This window comes from Odocoileus virginianus, chromosome 29 (assembly GCF_023699985.2).
Source record: "Odocoileus virginianus isolate 20LAN1187 ecotype Illinois chromosome 29, Ovbor_1.2, whole genome shotgun sequence".
NCBI classification, from domain to species: Eukaryota; Metazoa; Chordata; class Mammalia; order Artiodactyla; family Cervidae; genus Odocoileus; species Odocoileus virginianus.
In genome coordinates, this window is record NC_069702.1 from 2,309,272 (window position 1) to 2,328,183 (window position 18,912).

Below are 18,912 nucleotides of genomic sequence, written 5' to 3' on the forward strand. Positions count from 1 at the left end.
GAAATAGATACAACAGAAAAAGGAAATAACAAAATCATATTAAAATATGTATGTAAAAGGAGAAATGGACAGACATGCCATATTTTTGGATGAGAAGACTCAATGCCATAAAAATATTCCCTCAAATTGTGTATGTATTTCACTAAAACTCACAGCAAGGTGGGTATTTTGGTTTGTTAGGCTTTGGCAATTAAATGAGATGATTATATCATTTCTAGAAAAAAAATGAAATAGTGAAGAAAAGGTAAGTAATTTTAGAAAACTAAACATGGGGCAGAGACTTCCTCATCAGTTATTAGAACTCTCTAGAAAGCCATTGTATTCAGATAAGTACCTTATTTGATCCCAATTTTATTGTGTATCTAAAGGTACAAATACATGAGTAAAATACACCACTAAAAATATAAAGGTAAAGCAAAGATCTTGCAAGACAAATCTAGATTATATTTTATATATATATATATATTATATATATAAAAAATATATATATTATATATTGTGCAGAAAACTTTCCTGATCAAAACTGAGAAGTCAAATGCTATGAGAGAAAATGTAGGCATATTTAACTCTAAAATTATAACTTTAAGGCAAAGCTATTGTAAAAATATCATTGACCATTGTAGGCTTGCAGAAATACATATTGTGTAGATAGTATATTTCATTTTTATAGTATACAAATATTTATTGTAATTTGACAAGACCAATGAGAACAAACAAGTGGGAAAATGCGCAAAGCATATGAATGGGCAATTTGTTGAAAAGCAAATCCAATGGCTGAGAAACACGGAAAATGTTCAAGTTCACCCAAAGAGAGGGAAATGCAAATTAAGATGAGGTATCATTTTACACCTACCAGATTTTCTAAAATTTAAAAGATCTGAAGCACTTCTTGCTGGCAGGGTTGTAGGAAAGGGATCACTTTCATGGTCAGAATGAGAAATGCTATAGCCTCTTGGGGAAGAAGTACCGCAATACCTACTAAAATTTAAAATACACATACTTTTCAGGCCAGCAATCTTCTTCCTGGGAAACACTCCAATAGATGTAGTTGCTAGAACCTAAGTGTTTTTTTGGAAGGGGAGGATTGTTTTAGTTCTTTTTTGCAAATTGTCTCTGAAAGCTACAATGTTTCTGGCAACAGGAGAGTGATTGAATAAACTATAGGTAGGGGAGCCCTGTGTTCCAACAACACTGCTATCAAAAAGAATGACAGAGTTCTGCTAGTTGACAGGAAGTTTCAGAAAGTATTATTGACTTAGTAAAGCACAATGCAGGAAAAAGAAGGGTAATATTTTTTTGTTTTTGTCAAACAATGATCAGAAAGTGCATGTGTGTGTAGGCATACATTTTTATATGACTATACAGTCATCAGTAAATATAGGAAAAATACATATTAGATTATTAATATCAGTTATCTGTGTAGGTGGGTGGGTTGGGAATTGATATATATGCATGTAAGGGAAGAGGAGGCGCCAAGTCTATAAAAAGGAAAACAAGCAAAAAGACCACCCACACAGCCACACACCTATGTTTAAACTGATCTCATATACGCATTTGTGAAAACACATGAATGTGTATTGTTCAAACATAAAGACCTCACCCAGCCAGTTTGAAGGATTCTGCCTCCCTGATAACTTCTTCCTTCCTAGGAACGCTGGTTGTTCCATTTGGACACCAGCACCAGGAAAGAATTTCTGCTTCTGGGATTTCCATTCTTAATCCAAAGGCTTATGAAATGCAACCCACTCGAGTATTCTTGCCTGGAAAATCCCATGGACAGAGGAGCCTGGTGGGCTACAGTCCATAGCGTCACAAAGAGTCAGACATGACTGAGCGACTAACAGCGCCCTCTCGGCACAGTGTCTCACCTCAGAAACAGCACTCCGGAAGGCTCCAACGTCCTTCTGGAAACGCACATCCTTCGGGGTCTCTACCTCTGTTGCTTTTTGTCTACGCTTCCTTCTGTGAAATGACTCCTAGGTTAACCTTTGTAACTAAAGCAAATGACACGATTTGGGGGCACTTCTCTAGGAGTGTCAGGCCATGGTTCTCTCCCCACAACAGAGAAGCAGAGGTGAAGGTACTGGAAAATGACCAGTTGCTCTTTAGATCATAAGTCCAAGAACTTTAAAGTGGTCTAAATTGTGAACTTCTTCAGCATCAAATGTGAGGTAAAATACCAGAAGCCAAGGAAACGAACTGGAGCTACTGTTAGTCAGCCTACGCTGCTGACTGCCCCCTGGGTGTGTACAGAGTGTTTACTAGTTTTACATTCCGTGCTCACATCTGTCTGCCTCCCTCCGCCTCCTCGTGGTGGAGCAATTTCCTTCACTTCAAAGGAAGCTCCAGGTGCAAGGAGGACCCCAGGCCCCGCCTCCGAGTCTGGCTCCTCTTCTTAATGAAACATGTCCTCTCTTCATCTTATCCCAAGTTGACTTCTGGAGCTATTCCTCAATGCATTCATCCGCTTTTGAACTCTGAGAGTGAAAAAGAAGTGTAGTTTTCTTTTTTCCTCAAGTCATTGACCCTAACTTTGTCATGATGTTTCAAATGGATGAACTGCAGAAACAGGAGGAATAATTACATATGCCACTGAAGACAACATGACGCAAGTTAGAGAGAGGTGAATGGGCTGTGGGAGATGAGTCTTAGGCCTTTAACTTTTGGGGTGGTTTGTTATGCAGAAGTAGTTAACTGATGCTGTGTCCAACCCCTTTGCAATATGATATGCTTCTCCCAGTGAGAATTAGGGACCATGTCCCCACTCCTGTGAATCAACCTGCTCGGGCCTCGGGATATTGTGGGAGTTCCAGAGCCTAGGCCCTGAGAGACTTGGCAGCTTCCACCCTTACCCGCCTGGGCCCCTGAGATGGCCATGCTGTTAAGACGCTCAGGCAAGTCTCCCGGTGAACGAGAGGCCTTTGGAAGAGATCAGAGGCTCTCACCAATGGCAGCACCGCCTCCCCAATGTGGTCAGGCCATCTCGGACCTGGCAGCTGAAGGCAGGCTCGCGCGTGATCTCGAGCAAAATCCACAGTGGAAGAGCTCAGCCAACTCCCAGAATTATGAGAAATAATAAAGGGTTGTGGGTTTAGTCACTGAGTTTGAAGCAGTTTATCATAACAGCAATAGTGATGAAGATAGAGGCTTGGATATTTTAACTGAGTATCTTTTCTTTCTCTTTTCTAGTGTTCTGTGTATAATGGGGCTCCTTTTAAATATTTTTTCTTAGAAATCTTGGAAAATACATTCTCTTCATGGATACAAATAACTCCTAAATACCATGCATTTAAAAGTTCCTTAGAGATAGAAGATTCTAAAGGCAGGCAGTACATCTTATGTGTCTGCTCTTCAGTATCCCATACCCAGAACAGCACCATGTGACCCACGGGTGGTCAGCATATGTTGACCAAATTAAGTGTCTCGTGAGACACCTGTTGCTGCTTTCATCTCATTTTCTTAGTGTTTGCATGTGTCACTGAACAAATGGTGACTTGTGGTTGACTTGGCTTACCTGGACAGCCAGCCCTGCAGATGACCCCTTGTTGCTTCACTTTTCCACATAGAAAGTTCTCACAGTTGCCAGTCGGGAAGAAGTGAGCCTGTCTCCACTTGGTGGGGAACTGATGTCCTTGGACAAGAGTGTTCTGACTATGGGCTTCCCTGGCAGCTTAGCTGGTAAAGAATCTGCCTGCAATGCAGGAGACCCAGGTTCAGTCCCTGGTTGGGGAAGATCCCTTGGAGAAGGAAATGGCAACCCACTCCAGTATTCTTGCCTGGGAAATCCTGTGGCTAGAGGAGCCTGGTGGACTATGGTCCATGGGGTCACAAAGGGTTGGACCTGACTCTGACTATAGTTACTGGTGGCAGGAGCAGCAGCGAGAGTTTATTGGCACTTATCAATGTATCAGTCATCACACCATTCACTTTACATAAATTAGCTAATTGAGTTAATTAGTTCATTATTATTTCCATAAGGCAACTGAAGCACAGATGGACGAATTTATCAGCTCAGGCTAGCACAGTTACATGGTAAAGTCTTAGCTTTCCTGCTTTTAGCAAACATTCTGGCTTTTTGTAGCTAAAATGGTTACAGCAGAAAGGTTTAAACTAAAGAATACTAAACATAGTCATTTATAAAGTTATCTAACAAGAAATCACCTATAAATGACAATCCCCAAAGTTTTAAATATCACTGTACTTCTCATTAGTCAAGAACAAGTATTACTGACAGTATTACTGCAGTTGTAGAGAGAAACATGTTGTACAGTTGTACAGTTTAAAACATGTAAACTAATACAAAAAATAGCATTATATGAGAACTTGGCTTTAAAGGTATTTACACTATTTTGAAGTGACCAGACTTATAAAGTGAAATGACCAGAGAATGAGACAAGATACAATTTTAAAAAGAGCAAAGCATTTCTGAGACCTCACCTCTTGCAGGGAAGAATCTGAGCCGTATTTCAAAGCTCCCTGTTTCCTCGAAGCAAAACCACAGCTTTCATGTTTGGATGTTACAGCACTAAAAGATGGCTCAATAGGCCAGACTAACCTGTGTTAGCAACTAGAGTAATCTCCAGAAAAGAAAATTTACTTTGGGATTTAAGATGATCAAAACTGATTACTTTTCAAGAGGCTTAGAAACCCAAAGCTGTAAACACAGCTGGGGAAATACTTGAATCTGGGTCCATAAAAACTCCAGTGAATAATCCATCCTTCTGCCTCATGACGTGGACACTGTACCACACACATGAACCTATGGGGAAGAAGTAAATATTTTTATACAACCTTGTTTGTGAAGAGAGGAGGAAAATGTATAGAGACATGCCCACCCACATCTTTGATGTGTGTAAAGTAAATATCTTTCTTGTTTTATTGAAGTAAAGGGTAAAGGATTACATTCAGCCCAGCAAGTAAATTGTAGCACAGGAATATTATAACGAAACTTACAAAAATTGGATTTATCTTCTGAAAATTTAGAGTGCCAATAGGATTATTTTTATTGGATGAAAAATCACTGTTTTACTATTTTTTGACCAAAAGTTAATAGAACTGGGGCCAGGTTTCTCTATACAGGATAATTTAGACCTTTCCGTTCCCAGGAGGATAAACACCTATTAGTATATATTAACAATGAATATCTCTGGTAGTAGGATTAGGAGTGTTGGCTATTTACTTCTCTTTGCTTTTTGTTGTTTTTGAAATTTTTCAAAAAAGCATATATTATTATTTTCAAAAGTGCATATATAAGAGCATTTTTTATAATAAAAAATTATAATTTTTAAAAGCAATCAACCTACTTAACTTACTGATAGACAGTCCTGCAATATTTAAATAATTTGCCCTTAAATACTTTGCCTACCAAATAAATCCTTGTCTTCAGTTTATTTAAAAACAATTTTCCCTTCCCAAAGAATTCTTATGATCAGTTTTCACTGATATCTAGAAATTTATATCCAGGCTAAGAAAACTTTGACACAGAACTTGAGCCTTGAAAAAAAATTAACTGTGAATAGGAAAGAAATTATGCCTTAAAAATTTCTTTTTCAGATGACTTGCTGTGTAGTTCATTAGCAAGAGACACAGAAAGTACTTTCTCAAATAATAATGGTCCAGAACCTTGCTCTTTGAGATAACAAGGCTCTGTTTTTGCAGGTGGCCTTCTACTCAAAGAACAAAAACTGGAAGCATCCATTGAATTGCCCTGTTTACATGTGTTGAGTCATGCCGATGGGACAGAGCTAATCAAGTCCTGGGTACAAAGCCCTTTATGTCAAGGAAAAGGGCCAGCTTCAGATACACTAACCCCAGATGCAAACACTTTCGTGTGTCTCGACAAAGCCTCGAAGCCAGTGAGAAGGACCTCGGAGCCAGATCAGGCCAATCGAAGGCTCACGTGAGCCACACATGAGAGCCACATACAGAATTTTAGATTTTCTAGTGACCACATTTTAGATAGTAAAAACAAACAGGTAAGTTGATTTTACCATTATATTTTAACTAAATGTATGTAAAATAGAATCATTTCAATTTTTAAAATGTCCTTTCAATTGCAGTGTGCATTTCACACTTAGGGCACAGCTCAGTTTGGACTAGCCACATTTCAAGAGTTCAAGAGCCACATGTAACCAATGGCTACCTTACAGGACAGTGCCACTCTAGGATAAAAATGTTTTTCTCACCAAGTAGGATTATAGCGTCTTAAATAATTCTTTATGTTGAGATATAATTCACACACTGAAATTCATCCTTTTAAGCATACAATCCAACGCTCTTTATTATTATCACAAGATTATTTGTTACTACTCTTTATCACCACTAATTCCAGAACATTTTCATCATTCCCCAGAGAAATTCCATACCATTATCAGTCACTCCCCATTCCCCTTTTTTCCCAGCCCCAACAGAGCATTCTATCTCCATAGACTTGCCTCTTTTGGACATTTTATATAAATGGACCCATTTATACAGTATATGTGGCCTTTTGTATCAGACTTCTTTCACTTAGCATAATGTTATCAAGCTTTATCCATGTTGTAGCATGTATCAGAACTTCGCTCCTTTTTAAGGTTGAATGCTCTTCCTTTGTATGGATATATACCACATTTTCTTTAACTACATATCATCAATTGATGGGACTTTGGGTTCTTTCCACATTTTGGCTACTATGAACAATACTATTATGAACATGTAAAAGTTTTTGTGAGATCATATGTTTTCAATTCTACCTAGGAATGGAATTTCTGGGTCAAATCCTAACACTGTGTTAAACAATTTAAGGAACAGCCAAACTGTTTTCCAAAGTGTTTGAACCATTTTACATTCCCACCAGCAGTGTATGAAGGTTCCAATTTCATCAATGTGTGTTATTATCTACTTTCTTATTATAGCGCTTCCTTGGTAGCTCAGATGGTAAAGAATCTACCTGCAATGTGGGAGACCCAGTTTGATCCCAGCATCAGGAAGATGCCCTGGAGAAGGGGATGGCTACACACTCCAGTGTTCTTGCCTGGAGAATTACATGGACAGAGGAGCCTGGTAGGCTATAGTCCATGGGTTGCAAAGAGTCGGACATGACTGAGAGACTAATATTTTCACCTTTTTTTAAATTATAGCCATCATGATGAGTGTGAACTTTAGCAAACGTGGGGTTAGCTAATGTTTTACAGATTAAAAATTTGAAAACTGTGCTTACAAAAATGCAACAGGGGCTATTGTATTTCTACAGATTTCAAAGAAGAGGGGTAAAACTCACATTTGCCAAGTTTACTTGTAAACTGAGAGTGTTAGTCACTAAATCATGCCCGACTCTTTGCGACCCATGGACTGTAACCCGGCTTCTCTGTCCATGGAATTCTCCAGGCAAGAATATTGGAGTGGGTTGCCATGCCCTCCTCCAGGGGATCTTCCCGACCCAGGGATTGAACCTGGGTCTCCTGCATTGCAGTCAGATTCTTTACCTTCTGAGCCATCAGGGAAGCACATTTTAGCTTTGCAAAGAAGCTGTTTTACTCTCTCTGTGTCATCAGCAAGTGAGGTGAGTTCTTCTAGCAATGACAATTAATATTATCTGTGATTCCTGAGTGTGTGTTTATATATATATTAGCTCAATGAATCATCACATTGGCACATTGGCCCTAGGGGGTAGGTGCTAGAATTACCATCTTCATTTTATGGATGAGTATGTTGAAGCCTGAAGATGTTAACTAACTGCTCAAGATTCCACGGCTTAGGGTCCATGCTTTTAAGGCAGTAATTTACTTTATTTCATTTGTTAGTACTACTCAGTAGGAAGTAATCCATGATCTCCTCTAGACCAGTGGTTCTCAAAATGTGGTCCCCAGACCAGCTGTGTCTGCATCACGTGTGTATATGTTAGAAGTACAAACTCTTGGGCTCTAGTCCAGAATTACTGCATCACAAACTCTGAGGGTAGGATCCAGCAATTTCTGTCTTAACAAGCCTTCTGTCATTTTGATGCATGTGAATATTTGAAAAGCACCGATCTAGAGCAAGAATGTCATAGGATCACAGTTTATAGATAAACCCCTATGAGTCAGATACAGTGGCAGGAGTTCGATGATTTCTATCTGAGCCTTCAATACTGAAAAGGACATCATTGTCATTCCAGGGTTTAGAATCAAGTGAATTTGATAGAAGGGTAGCTCAGTGTTACCTTATGGTGCAGCTGGTTCTAAATTAATGTATGCACATGATGCTCCTCCCAGGGAAGAATGAGAAAGCTTCCTGGAGGAAATGCCTTATTGAGCTTCCAATAAACTTAGAAAGCCAACATCAGTTTCAGGTTATTCAAGTATTTTGGTTACTCCTGATACTTTCAGGAGAGAACCCAAATTCTATAGCATGACTTTTAAAACACTTTACTAACCAGCTCCTACGTCTGTTCCCACCTCATCTCTCCTATAGCCCCTGCTACTCAAAGGGGGCCACAGAGCATACTGACATCACCTGAGAACTCCTTAGCAATGCAGAGTTTCAGAGCTCATTCCTGACTACAGAATCAGAATCTGCATTTGAGCAAGAACTCAGGTGGTTTGCTTGTATAATAAAGTTTCAAAAGTACAGCTCTAGCTAGAGGGAAGGACCAAGCCATTCTCCTGAACTGTCCAATTATATCTCGTGTAACGCCCTCTGTCTGGAATATCCTTTCATCCTTTGGATCCTCTGACCCTCAGAGAAATCGGACATCCTTCCATGACAGCACCAGACTGCAGTTGTTTATTTATATGTTTGTCTTTAGTACTAGACTGAGAGTTTCTCAAGGTCAGGGAGCTTTCTATTTTTCTCTGTAATTTGCAGAGATTCAGGCCACACTGGCCTCATTGGACATAGTGGGCGCAGGACAGAAGGGGCAACAGGGGGCTGGGGCGTGGCCAGGGGTTAATCCAATTCCTACTTTTGAAAAGATCACATTATGAGTTCTCATTCTATTTTGATTTCCCAGATCCCACCTCAAAAGATAGGCCGTGACATGACAGGAAACGAGCACGGGGTTAAGAGCTGGGTTCTGAATACGATGCTGCTCTGGGGTGAATCACTGTGGTCCTTTTCTTTCCTCTTCTCGGGCTCTGTCCCTTCATTAATAAGTGAGGGAGTTGGACTCAGAAACCCCATCAGTCTTCCCCCGCCCCACCACAGATTGCTTTAAACACTAAAGTTTTAATATTTCTGAGATATTAATGCCATCTAATGCAAGTGACTTTGGGAAATTCAGGTTTTATTTAAACAGGCCTCTGGAGGATAATCAGTTTTCAAAATCTCTTTCATAGGTGAGTTACACTAAGTTATATGCTTTCCCTATTCCCCCAGACATTTTCTTAAATCACGGCTTATTGTATTTTTAGTTTTTCATGAAAAGGAATCTGTTGAATGGAACCTGCTTCAGAAAGACCTAGGCGTATTGTAAGCCAGGAAGAGTGGATTTTGATCAAGAAAGTTGGCATTTGCAATAAACCCAACTTTGTTCTGAGTGACTAAGTTCCTTAAAAAACCGGCTAACGCCTCAACGAGTGTATTGATTAGAAAATACTGACAATTTTCAAAACACTAGCCTTGCATGTTAATGGCCCGGTGTTGCGGGAGGGAACAGAGAGGCACTGTTGGTGCACACTGGGCTGTTCTCACACGCAGAGACGGTCAACCTGGCCGGCCTGGGGAGACTGGGGCTCCCCTTGTTTCTCCACCGCTCCGCCACCCCAGGGCTGGCAATGCACCATTATCTCTCATTCTGACATCTGAAGAGAGAGCCTGAATGCCAGGAAGGAAGTTTTCCAAATCGGTATAAAAACAAAATCCTCTTATTACAACAGGATACAGTAAAGAAAACAAAGAAGGATGCTCATGAGAAGGAAAAGGTTTAAAAGTGTAAATGAAAAATTTCAGAGAAAACCAAATACCTCTAGCACAGGACAGTTTCTTGCATTTGCTGGGAAAAAAACAGCATTGCTGGAGAAATGAGTGGCTGAGTAGAGCTGTCCCCTATGTTGCCAGAAAGATTCCTCACCCTTGTCTATGTTATAGGACTTTAAAAATCTAATTTAACTGGAAATCAGCAGCATTTTCTTTCACAATTTCATTTCTCTTAGAAGTAAACTATTATTCTTTGGGAGGGGAGTTTTCATGAGTTTTGCCTAGAAGTGAATATGGTTGTACAATAAAGATGGAAAGAGGTTGTCCTTTCATTAGCCAGGGATTAAGGGACATGGTGTATGGTGGTATTTAGTCTTAAAAAGCTTTAATAACTTATCCAAACTTGGGGCTGGAAGAGATTTCAAAATGGTGTGCAGGGTCACCACTCAGGACCCACCATTCTGGACAGAGCACCTGATGTTTTATACATCACATGGCGAGAATATGTCCAGGTCAGCCACTGTGAATGCTTGACTTGAATAGCGCTAACTTCATCTCCATTGCACCAGAGGATGGAAGGGGAAGAGGTCTGACTCCATAGAGCATGATCATTTCAACCCACTGAATTCTCAACTGAAGTAACACGGATGTGTTTCATTTCTGCTAGAGCTATAGAGGATGTATAATTGTCCAGAGATGTATATGTGGTCCTCCTTAGAGTCTTCACACACACAGTCCGATGAGGCAGGACTACTTTGTTCCCATTTTATAGACAAGTGAACTGAAGCCCTGTGGCGTTATAACATTCCCATGGTTGCTCAGCTAATGAGTAGCAAAGCCAGAATCTAAACCCAGGTCTATTTGCACCTGGAGTACAAGTTCTACATTTTGAACTTCTTTCATAATAGTTTAAACGACAGTCTTGCATTGAAAGGTCTATCTGTAGACAGTTACTCATCAAAGGAATATAGATTTTCCCAATTTCCCAGTTACTTGAGTAACCTACGCTCTTAAGGCTGCCCTCTCCCCTTCCCTCTGAGAACCGGGCTCTCCTGTTCTGCTTTTCTTGAGGAACCTTCAGGCTCATCTTTCTACTGGCTGTCCCCTCTCGACATGCTCATATTCCAGTTACCCTCATGCTGAATAATTCTTGACTCTTTTGTAGCTTTTAATAATTATCCTAGTTCTCTCCTTTCCTCAACAAGTAAGCTCTTTGGCTTCGGCTTCCTGGTCCTCACAAGCCACCCCGCAGCTCTGCTGAAGCGTATCCTCACAGGCACTCATGGTCTTCAGCCACCGAACCGAAGACCTTCCCTGGCCGCCCTTCACCTTGGCCTTTCCGCAGCATCTGGCCCCACAGGCCGTCCACTGCTTGGAATCCTGCCTGTGCACATTAGACACACAAAAATTTATTAAATGATTGGTTAAAAGTATATTCAAAGGTTTAAAAAATTCTTTTTTTTAATTTATTTTTTTAATTTAAATTGTTTATTTTACTTTACAGCATTGTATTGGTTTTGCCATACATTTACTTGAATCTGCCATGGGTGTACATGTATTTAAAAAATTCTTAAATACAATGTGCATATGGTTAAAGATCAGAAAAAAAATGTTTTTATATATAAACATCCTTCTATATTTTTAAATACTTCATAACAAAATGATTCTAGTTAAGGAAACTGCCCAACATTTCAGCAACAGCCCTCTTTCATAGAGTAAGGAATAAATTCAACTGTTTTAAAAAAAGATTTATATGTTTTTGGTTAATACTTTTTAAATTATTGGTACACAATATATAAAAATTTAACACAAAATGGATTATTAGCATGGTGACTATAGTTAACAATACTGTACAGTATATTTGATAATTCTTAATAGAGTACATCATAAAAGTTCTTATTACAAGAAAAATATTTTTGTAATTATGTGTGGTGATCGATATTAACTAAAGCTAATGGTAGTCATTTTGTAATATGTGTAAATCATTATGTGATACATCTAAACTGAATACAATGTTATATGTCAGTGACATTTCAAGTTTTAAAAAGGATCATTGGTTTAAATGCAAGAGTGAAAATTAAAACTCTTAGAAGAAAATATAAAAGTCAATATTTATGATTTGAAGATTGAATTAAGTAATGATTTCTTAGAAATAATGCATAAGAAAAAAACAACAAAAGAAGAAATAAATTGGTCTTCATCAAAATTAAACATTTTTGTGCTCCAAAGGACACCATCAAGAAAACGAAAAAAGAACCCATTGAACATGAGAAAATATTTGCAAATCATATATAACATAAGGAACTTGTCTTCAGAATATATTAATATAAAGAACTCTCCGGGTTTGCCTCAATTTCTGTGCTTGAGCAACAAAGTAGAAACAATTTTTAAAAGAATGTATAAGGAACCCTTACAACTCAACAACAAAAAGACAAGCCAGGCCAGTTGAAAAGAGGGCAAATGACTTAGACATTTCTCTTAAAGGACTTAAATAGACATTTGTCTTGACCATACAAATGGTCAATAAGTACATGAAAAGATGTTGAACACCACAAATTATTGGGGAAATACAAATCAAAATCACAAGATAACACTTCATACCCACTGAAGTGAAGTGAAGTCGCTCAGTTAAGTCCGACTCTGTGACCCCTAGGGTATCTAAAATAAAAAAGACAGGACAAATATTGGCCTACAAGGAGATATCACTTCCTTTCCATCAGATTGGTTATTATTTAAACCAAAAAAAAAAAGAAAGAAAGAAAATAAAAAGTCTGGCCAGTATGTGAAGAAATCATAACACTTGTTCATTATTGATGAGAATATGAAATTGTACAGCTACTGTGGAAAACAGTATGGTAGTTCCTCAAAAAAAATTAAACACTGAACTACCACATGATTCAGAAGTTCCACTTTGGGATATATATCCCAAAATTTAAACCAGGGGCTCAGATATTTCTACATTCATGTTTGCTACTGCTGCTGCTAAGTCACTCCAGTCGTGTCCGACTCTGTGCGACCCCATAGACGGCAGCCCACCAGGCTCCCATCCCTGGGATTCTCCAGGCAAGAACAATGGAGTGGGTTGCCATTTCCTTCTCCAATGCATGAAAGTGAAAAGTGAAAGTGAAGTCACTCAGTCGTATCTGACTCTTTGCGACCCCATGGACTGCAGCCTACCAGGCTCCTCCATCCATGGGATTTTCCAGGCAAGAGTACTGGAGTGGGTTGCCGTTGCCTTCTCCGACACCCATGTTTAGAGAAGCATTATTCAGAACAGCAAAAGGGTTGAAGCAATTCAAGTTCCATCAATGGATGAATGGATAAAGAAAATGTATATACATACAATGAAATATTAATCAACCTTACAAAGGAAAGAAAATCTGAGTCATGCTATAGCATAGATAAACCTTGAAGACATGATGCTACATGGAACAGGCCAGTCACAAAGGCCAAATACTGTATGAGTTTACTTATATAAGGTACCCAGAGTAGTCAAATTCGTAGACACAGAATGTAAAATGGTGGTTGCAAGGGGCTTAAGGAGAGGGGAATGGAAAGTTATAGTTTAATGGGTACAGATTTTCAGGTTGGGTAGGTGAGAGAGTTCTGGAGATTGATGGTGGTGATTGTTACACAAGAAGTGAATGTATTTAATGCCACAGTACACCTTAAACTTGCAAAAACAAAACCAACCAAGCCAAAAAAAAAAAAACATTGGCAAGGATATAGAGAAATTGGAAGCCTCATGCACTGCTGAATTTGTGAAATAGTACAGCCACTTTTGAGTTCTGTAGTTCCTCAAAATGTTAAACAGAGATAATATATTATCCAGCAATTCCACTTCTATATAATCTATATCCCTAAGAACATTTAAAATACATATCCATATAAAATATGTACACAAGTGTTCATAGCAGCAACTGATGAATGGGTACACAAAATAGGATATATGCATATGTGTGCTCACTCAGTCATGTCCAGGTCTTTGCGACCCCATGGACTATAGCCTGGCAGGCTTCTCTGTCCATGGGATTCTTCTGGCAGGAATACTGGCATGGGGTCCATTTCTTCCTTCAGGATATCTTCCTGATCCAGGGATCAAACCTGCGTCTCTTATGTCTCCTGCATTGGCAGGTGGATTCTTTAGCACTAGCACCACCTGGGAAGCCCTGCTATGCATATAATAGAATATTATTCACTAATAAAAAGGGATGAGGTGCTGATACATGCTACAACACAGATGAATCTTGAAAACATTACAGTAAGTGACAGAAGCTTGACTCAGAAGGACCGATGTCATGTGATTCACTGAAAAGAAACGTCCAGAATAAGCAAGTCCGCAGAGAGAGAAAATAGATCGGAAGTTTCTAGGGACTGAGCAGAGCAGGTGGTGGAGAGGCACTGTGACAGGGTCTAGATTTCATTTTGGGGTGATGCAGATGTTCTGAAATGTGATAGTGTTGATGGTTGCACAACCTTGTAAATGCATTGTGCACTTTAAAAGAGTGAATTCTGTGGTATGTGAATTATAACACAATAAAGCATTTTTAAAAGGAAAAAAGTAGGGATTGGCTACCTGCAAGTTAGTGTTCATTTCCTCATTTACCAAATTCTTGTGGAACATTCTTTGAACAAGGGACTGTGTTAGGAGCTAGGCATAGCAGCATTTTGAAAAAGATTCGCGGCAAGCAGGCTGGACGGGCACCCAGAGCCACATGCCAGAGCTGGAAACATTGGGAGTTAGCTGATACAGAGCATCACGCCGCCGCTAGTCAACAGTTACTTCTTGACACTCTTTTCACCATAAATGACAGAGCAAGAAGGGAAATAAGCTCTTCTCTAGCCTTTTTGTGATCCCCCAAAATAAAAAGCTCCAGGGTTTCTCAGGGGGTTCAGAAAAGAGCTTTATAATCATAAAACTGAAGACTTGAGTATTAATTTTACCTTTGAAGCCTAATAAAAAGCACGCCATAGGCCCATCTTTGCCAAGAGTCTGAAATGGAAGTGAAGGTGGGAATACGGCAAGAGACCCGGAGGACTGGGCACTGGGCTTCGTTCCTCACACGCTACTGACACCAGGGCGTGTGATGAGGGCCGGGGACCCAAGGCCTGCTTGCTTGCACAGGAGCGGCACGTGAGGCCCCCTGCTCCAACATGTCTCCCTCTGGTCCCCTCGACCTCGTTTGTCCCTGGTACCTAATGGGGCTGTTTCACAGGGCAGTTCAAGCTGGTGCCCAGCCTCTGTCTCCCAGGCCAGTTATGTCTTCAGGGAGGAGGAAAACTTAGCTGGTGTAATGAGACTCTCCTAGATTGGTTTAGAGTCATTAATTACCTATGAGCTGCCCCATCCTCTCAACTCTCTTATCACGGTCCTTGATGTATTCATCGCTTTTCCCAGTGCTCATTAACATTTATAAGGAAAGCCGAATCAAGGTGTGTTAAACTGATTCTAACAGAGTTGAGCAATCTTGTTGAAAGCTTAATTTGCTTCCAAATAACGTGGGTTAACACACATCTCTTCCATGAGAATTCCTACTGATGGCAAGTTTTTATGTTGAAAGGAACTCACTTGCGAACAACTCATTCCAAAAAATGCGATTTTTTTTTTTAACTTGGAATTGGTTTTCCTTTGACTCCAATAAAATGAAATAATCCCAGACTAGAGTCTCACAACCTAAAGAAAATTTAAATATTAAAGAAATCAAATAATTGTTGAGTATATGGAAACAAAGTAATTGGTGGCTCTTTTTTAAATGTAAAGGGTCAAGCAGTCCTGAGTTAGCACACCTTTGGAAGACAGAAACCATAATCTGCTCAAATGTATGATGCTCTGAGCAACATGGATGGACTTGGAGGGCATTAGGCTAAGTGAAATAAGTCAGAGAAACACAAATACTGCATGATATCACTTATTTGTGGAATCTAAAAACTACAACCAAAACTAGTGAATACAACAAAAAGGAAGCAGAGTAGAAGATACAGAGAACAACCTAGTAGTTGTCAAGGGGACTGGAGGGCAGTAGATGGGTGGAGTAGTTGGAGGTTACAAACTATTGCATGTAATAGGCTCAAGGGTATATTGTACAACACAGGGAATACAGCCGATACCTTACAATTTACAAATGGAAAGTAACCTTTAAAAGTGCATAATCTTTTTAAATTTAAGAAATTTAAAAAACTTTAAAATTTATTTTTAAAAACAGTAATACTCTGAGCTGACCTCAAGCCTATTAAAGCCTCCACTGCTGTTGTTGGCCCTCTGAAGCATCCAGACGCGGTTTTAAGGAGCCTGTACCTTCCTTATTAGCCAGTCCTCTTTGCACTTCCCATGGGAGGATTCCAGGGGGGTGCCCAATGGGAGTGTTCAGCTCTGGATCAAGTGGACCTGGGATTTACCTAATTCCAGCGTCACAAGTCTATGAGGGAAACTGCATTTAGGAAGCAACTAAAAGAGAGGATCGTGGGTGTTGGTTCACAGCACTCCAACCTGAAGGCATTTTTCTTTAGCACCTTTTCTCATTTTCAAGTGGGAGTGAAAATTAAATTCACTGGGAACAGAATCACCTCCAGGATTTTCATTAGGGAAAGTGTGGAGGCAGCCATTTGGTTATGAGGATGGGGCAGGTAGACACTTCTTGAAGCTGAGTGCATGTGGCAGGCGCACAGGTTTTGAGTGTGTGTGGGCTGATGAGGGGTTACTTGAGATGGGCAGGGCAGGGAAGCCCCCTTCCCCACGCCTCCAGCCATTCCTCAGCATATCCACAAACACAAGACTGGAAGCTGCCCTTAGATGGGGGGGGGGGGGGGTGCAGAATGATGGCTACAAAGCTCTTGCCACCAAGAAACAGACCAGTATCACACCATCCAGCAAAGGGGCGGGGTTTCAGTGCTAAGAACTCTCTCTAGCTCTTCCTGACCTGTGTTGACCCATCCTTTCAAATGTGGCCAAGGCAGTGCCTGGTGGCTCAGGCTGTAAAGAATCTGCCAGCAATGCAGAAGAGTCGGGTTCGATCCCCTGGAGAAGGTAGTGGCTACCCATTCCAGTACTCTTGACTGGAAAATCCCATGGACAGAGGAGCCTGGAGACAACAGTCCATGGGGGTCATAAAGTGTTGGATGTGACTGAGCAACTAACAATTTTTTTCAAGGCAATGCCAAAGCGTGGCTTCACTCCTGGACCTGGAAAAAAGGAGTGTGCCTTCCAAACGGCTCGTCTGTACACAGGCTGCAGCCTAGCTCAAGGGTGCTCTGAACCAAAGGCAAAGCCGTTTCTAACAGAGCTGAACCAGAGGGCAGGGACAGGCTCAGACCTGGGAGGTGGAAACAACACACCCACTCCTGAAATCTGCTCAGACTTTGGGTGATCAGGGTGGCGGTAGTGGTAAGTCTATGCCTCTTTCCAGCAGACCTCAGTGGGACAACCCTGAGACCAACATCTCTGGCTTGGCGGGAGCCTTTTGTTTTATGTGACACAGATGCTATGGTCTGATTTTTTTTTTAAATGAATGATACAATATTGCACAAATTTGGGGGGTGGGAAGAACCTCTCCATGTATCCACAAAAGAGCACAAATGTATGTTTTTCGCTAGTCAAGGCTATGGTTTTTCCAGTGGTCATGTATGGATGTGAGAGTTGGACAGTGAAGAAAGCTGAGCGCTGAAGAATTGATGCTTTTGAACTGTGGTGTTGGAGAAGACTCTTGAGAGTCCCTTGGACTGCAAGGAGATCCAACCAGTCCATCCTAAAGGAGATCAGTCCTGGGTGTTCTTTGGAAGGACTGATGTTGAAGCTGAAACTCCAGTAGTTTGGCCACCTGATGTGAAGAGTTGACTCATCGGAAAAGACCCTGATACTGGGAGGGATTGAGGGCTGGAGGAGAAGGGGACGACAGAGGATGAGATGGCTGGATGGCATCACCGACTCAACGGACATGGGTTTGGGTGGACGCCGGGAGTTGGTGATGGACAGGGAGGCCTGGCGTGCTGCGATTCATGGGGTCACAAAGAGTCGGACACGACTGAGCGACTGAACTGAACTGAACTGAAATGTTTTTCTCATTATGATAAAACACTATCCTAGTGAAAAGCCAAAATCTACACAATGTACTGATTATGATTTTTTCTATCATGTTTCATTGGTCGGTGGCAGGGGGTACCTTCAATCATCTTTGAAAGTATGAGCATTTTTCCACAAAAATTATTTCTTGGTTAAAAAAAAAATGTAATATCACTGTGTGAGTTTTCTCTTGACCTGAGCTATGTAGTATTTCAGGAATTCTTGCTTAGAACAGAGGCTTTTAAATTAATAATGACTCAAGGCATTAAAACATCTTGTCACTCAGAACAGGATGCTTACACAACCAATCTTTTTTATTTGTAGATTCCATACTTGTGGATTCTCCTAGTTACTAAAATGTATTTGTAATCCCAGATTTGATGCCTGTGACACATTCACAGTCATCTGTGGAAGTGCTCAGACCCAGTTGCCTTCTTTTATCAGCTCTCATACTATAAACATGTTTTTTTCATGATCTGTTTAATGCTACATTTTTTTGTTTTTTACATTTCCGTGCAGTTTTGTGCATTTTTGCCAGTTCATGCAAAGCCAGTCCAGGTAAGGCAATGAGGGGAGCTAGGTGAGAAGTTTGCAATAAGTATCCACTGGCTAGAAGTATAGTCTTATGGATCGGGTCAATATGGAGAAGTGTATGTGTGTGTGAAAGAGAGGGGGAGAGAAAGGGAGGTGGGTGGGGAAGGAGGGCAGAGGGCTGTGTGAGGGAGGGAGACTCTTGGAAAGAATTTCAGTATCCAGCTGGTTTTCATGGTTGAAGGATCGAGAGTTTGGTGGGCTAATACAGGAGCATGAGCCGTCTTGATTGGGTAAATTGATTCTGGGCCTGATCTCAGGCACAAAGATGCATCACTTGGGGGGATCCTTCTGTGGACTTCCAGTAGAAAACTATGACCAGAAAGCTCCCCAACAAGACCTGGAGACATATAAAGATTCCTGGAAAATCTGGTTTTACTTTATTTGTGCGT

General features: G+C 40.5%; 1 protein-coding gene across 3 annotated transcripts in view; it reads right to left on the reverse strand.

Moving 5' to 3' along the window:
- Nucleotides 1–18,912, reverse strand: part of LNX1 (ligand of numb-protein X 1) — a 194,577-nt gene that overhangs the window by 146,727 nt on the left and 28,938 nt on the right. Inside the window, exon 2 of one of the 3 annotated variants that reach the window (XM_070458047.1) lies at nucleotides 12,475–12,531. The exons of the other annotated variants lie outside the window; for them this stretch is intronic. The gene's annotated coding sequence lies outside the window, so the exon portion shown is untranslated. The remainder of the gene's footprint in view (nucleotides 1–12,474; nucleotides 12,532–18,912) is intronic. 3 annotated transcript variants of the gene reach the window in all.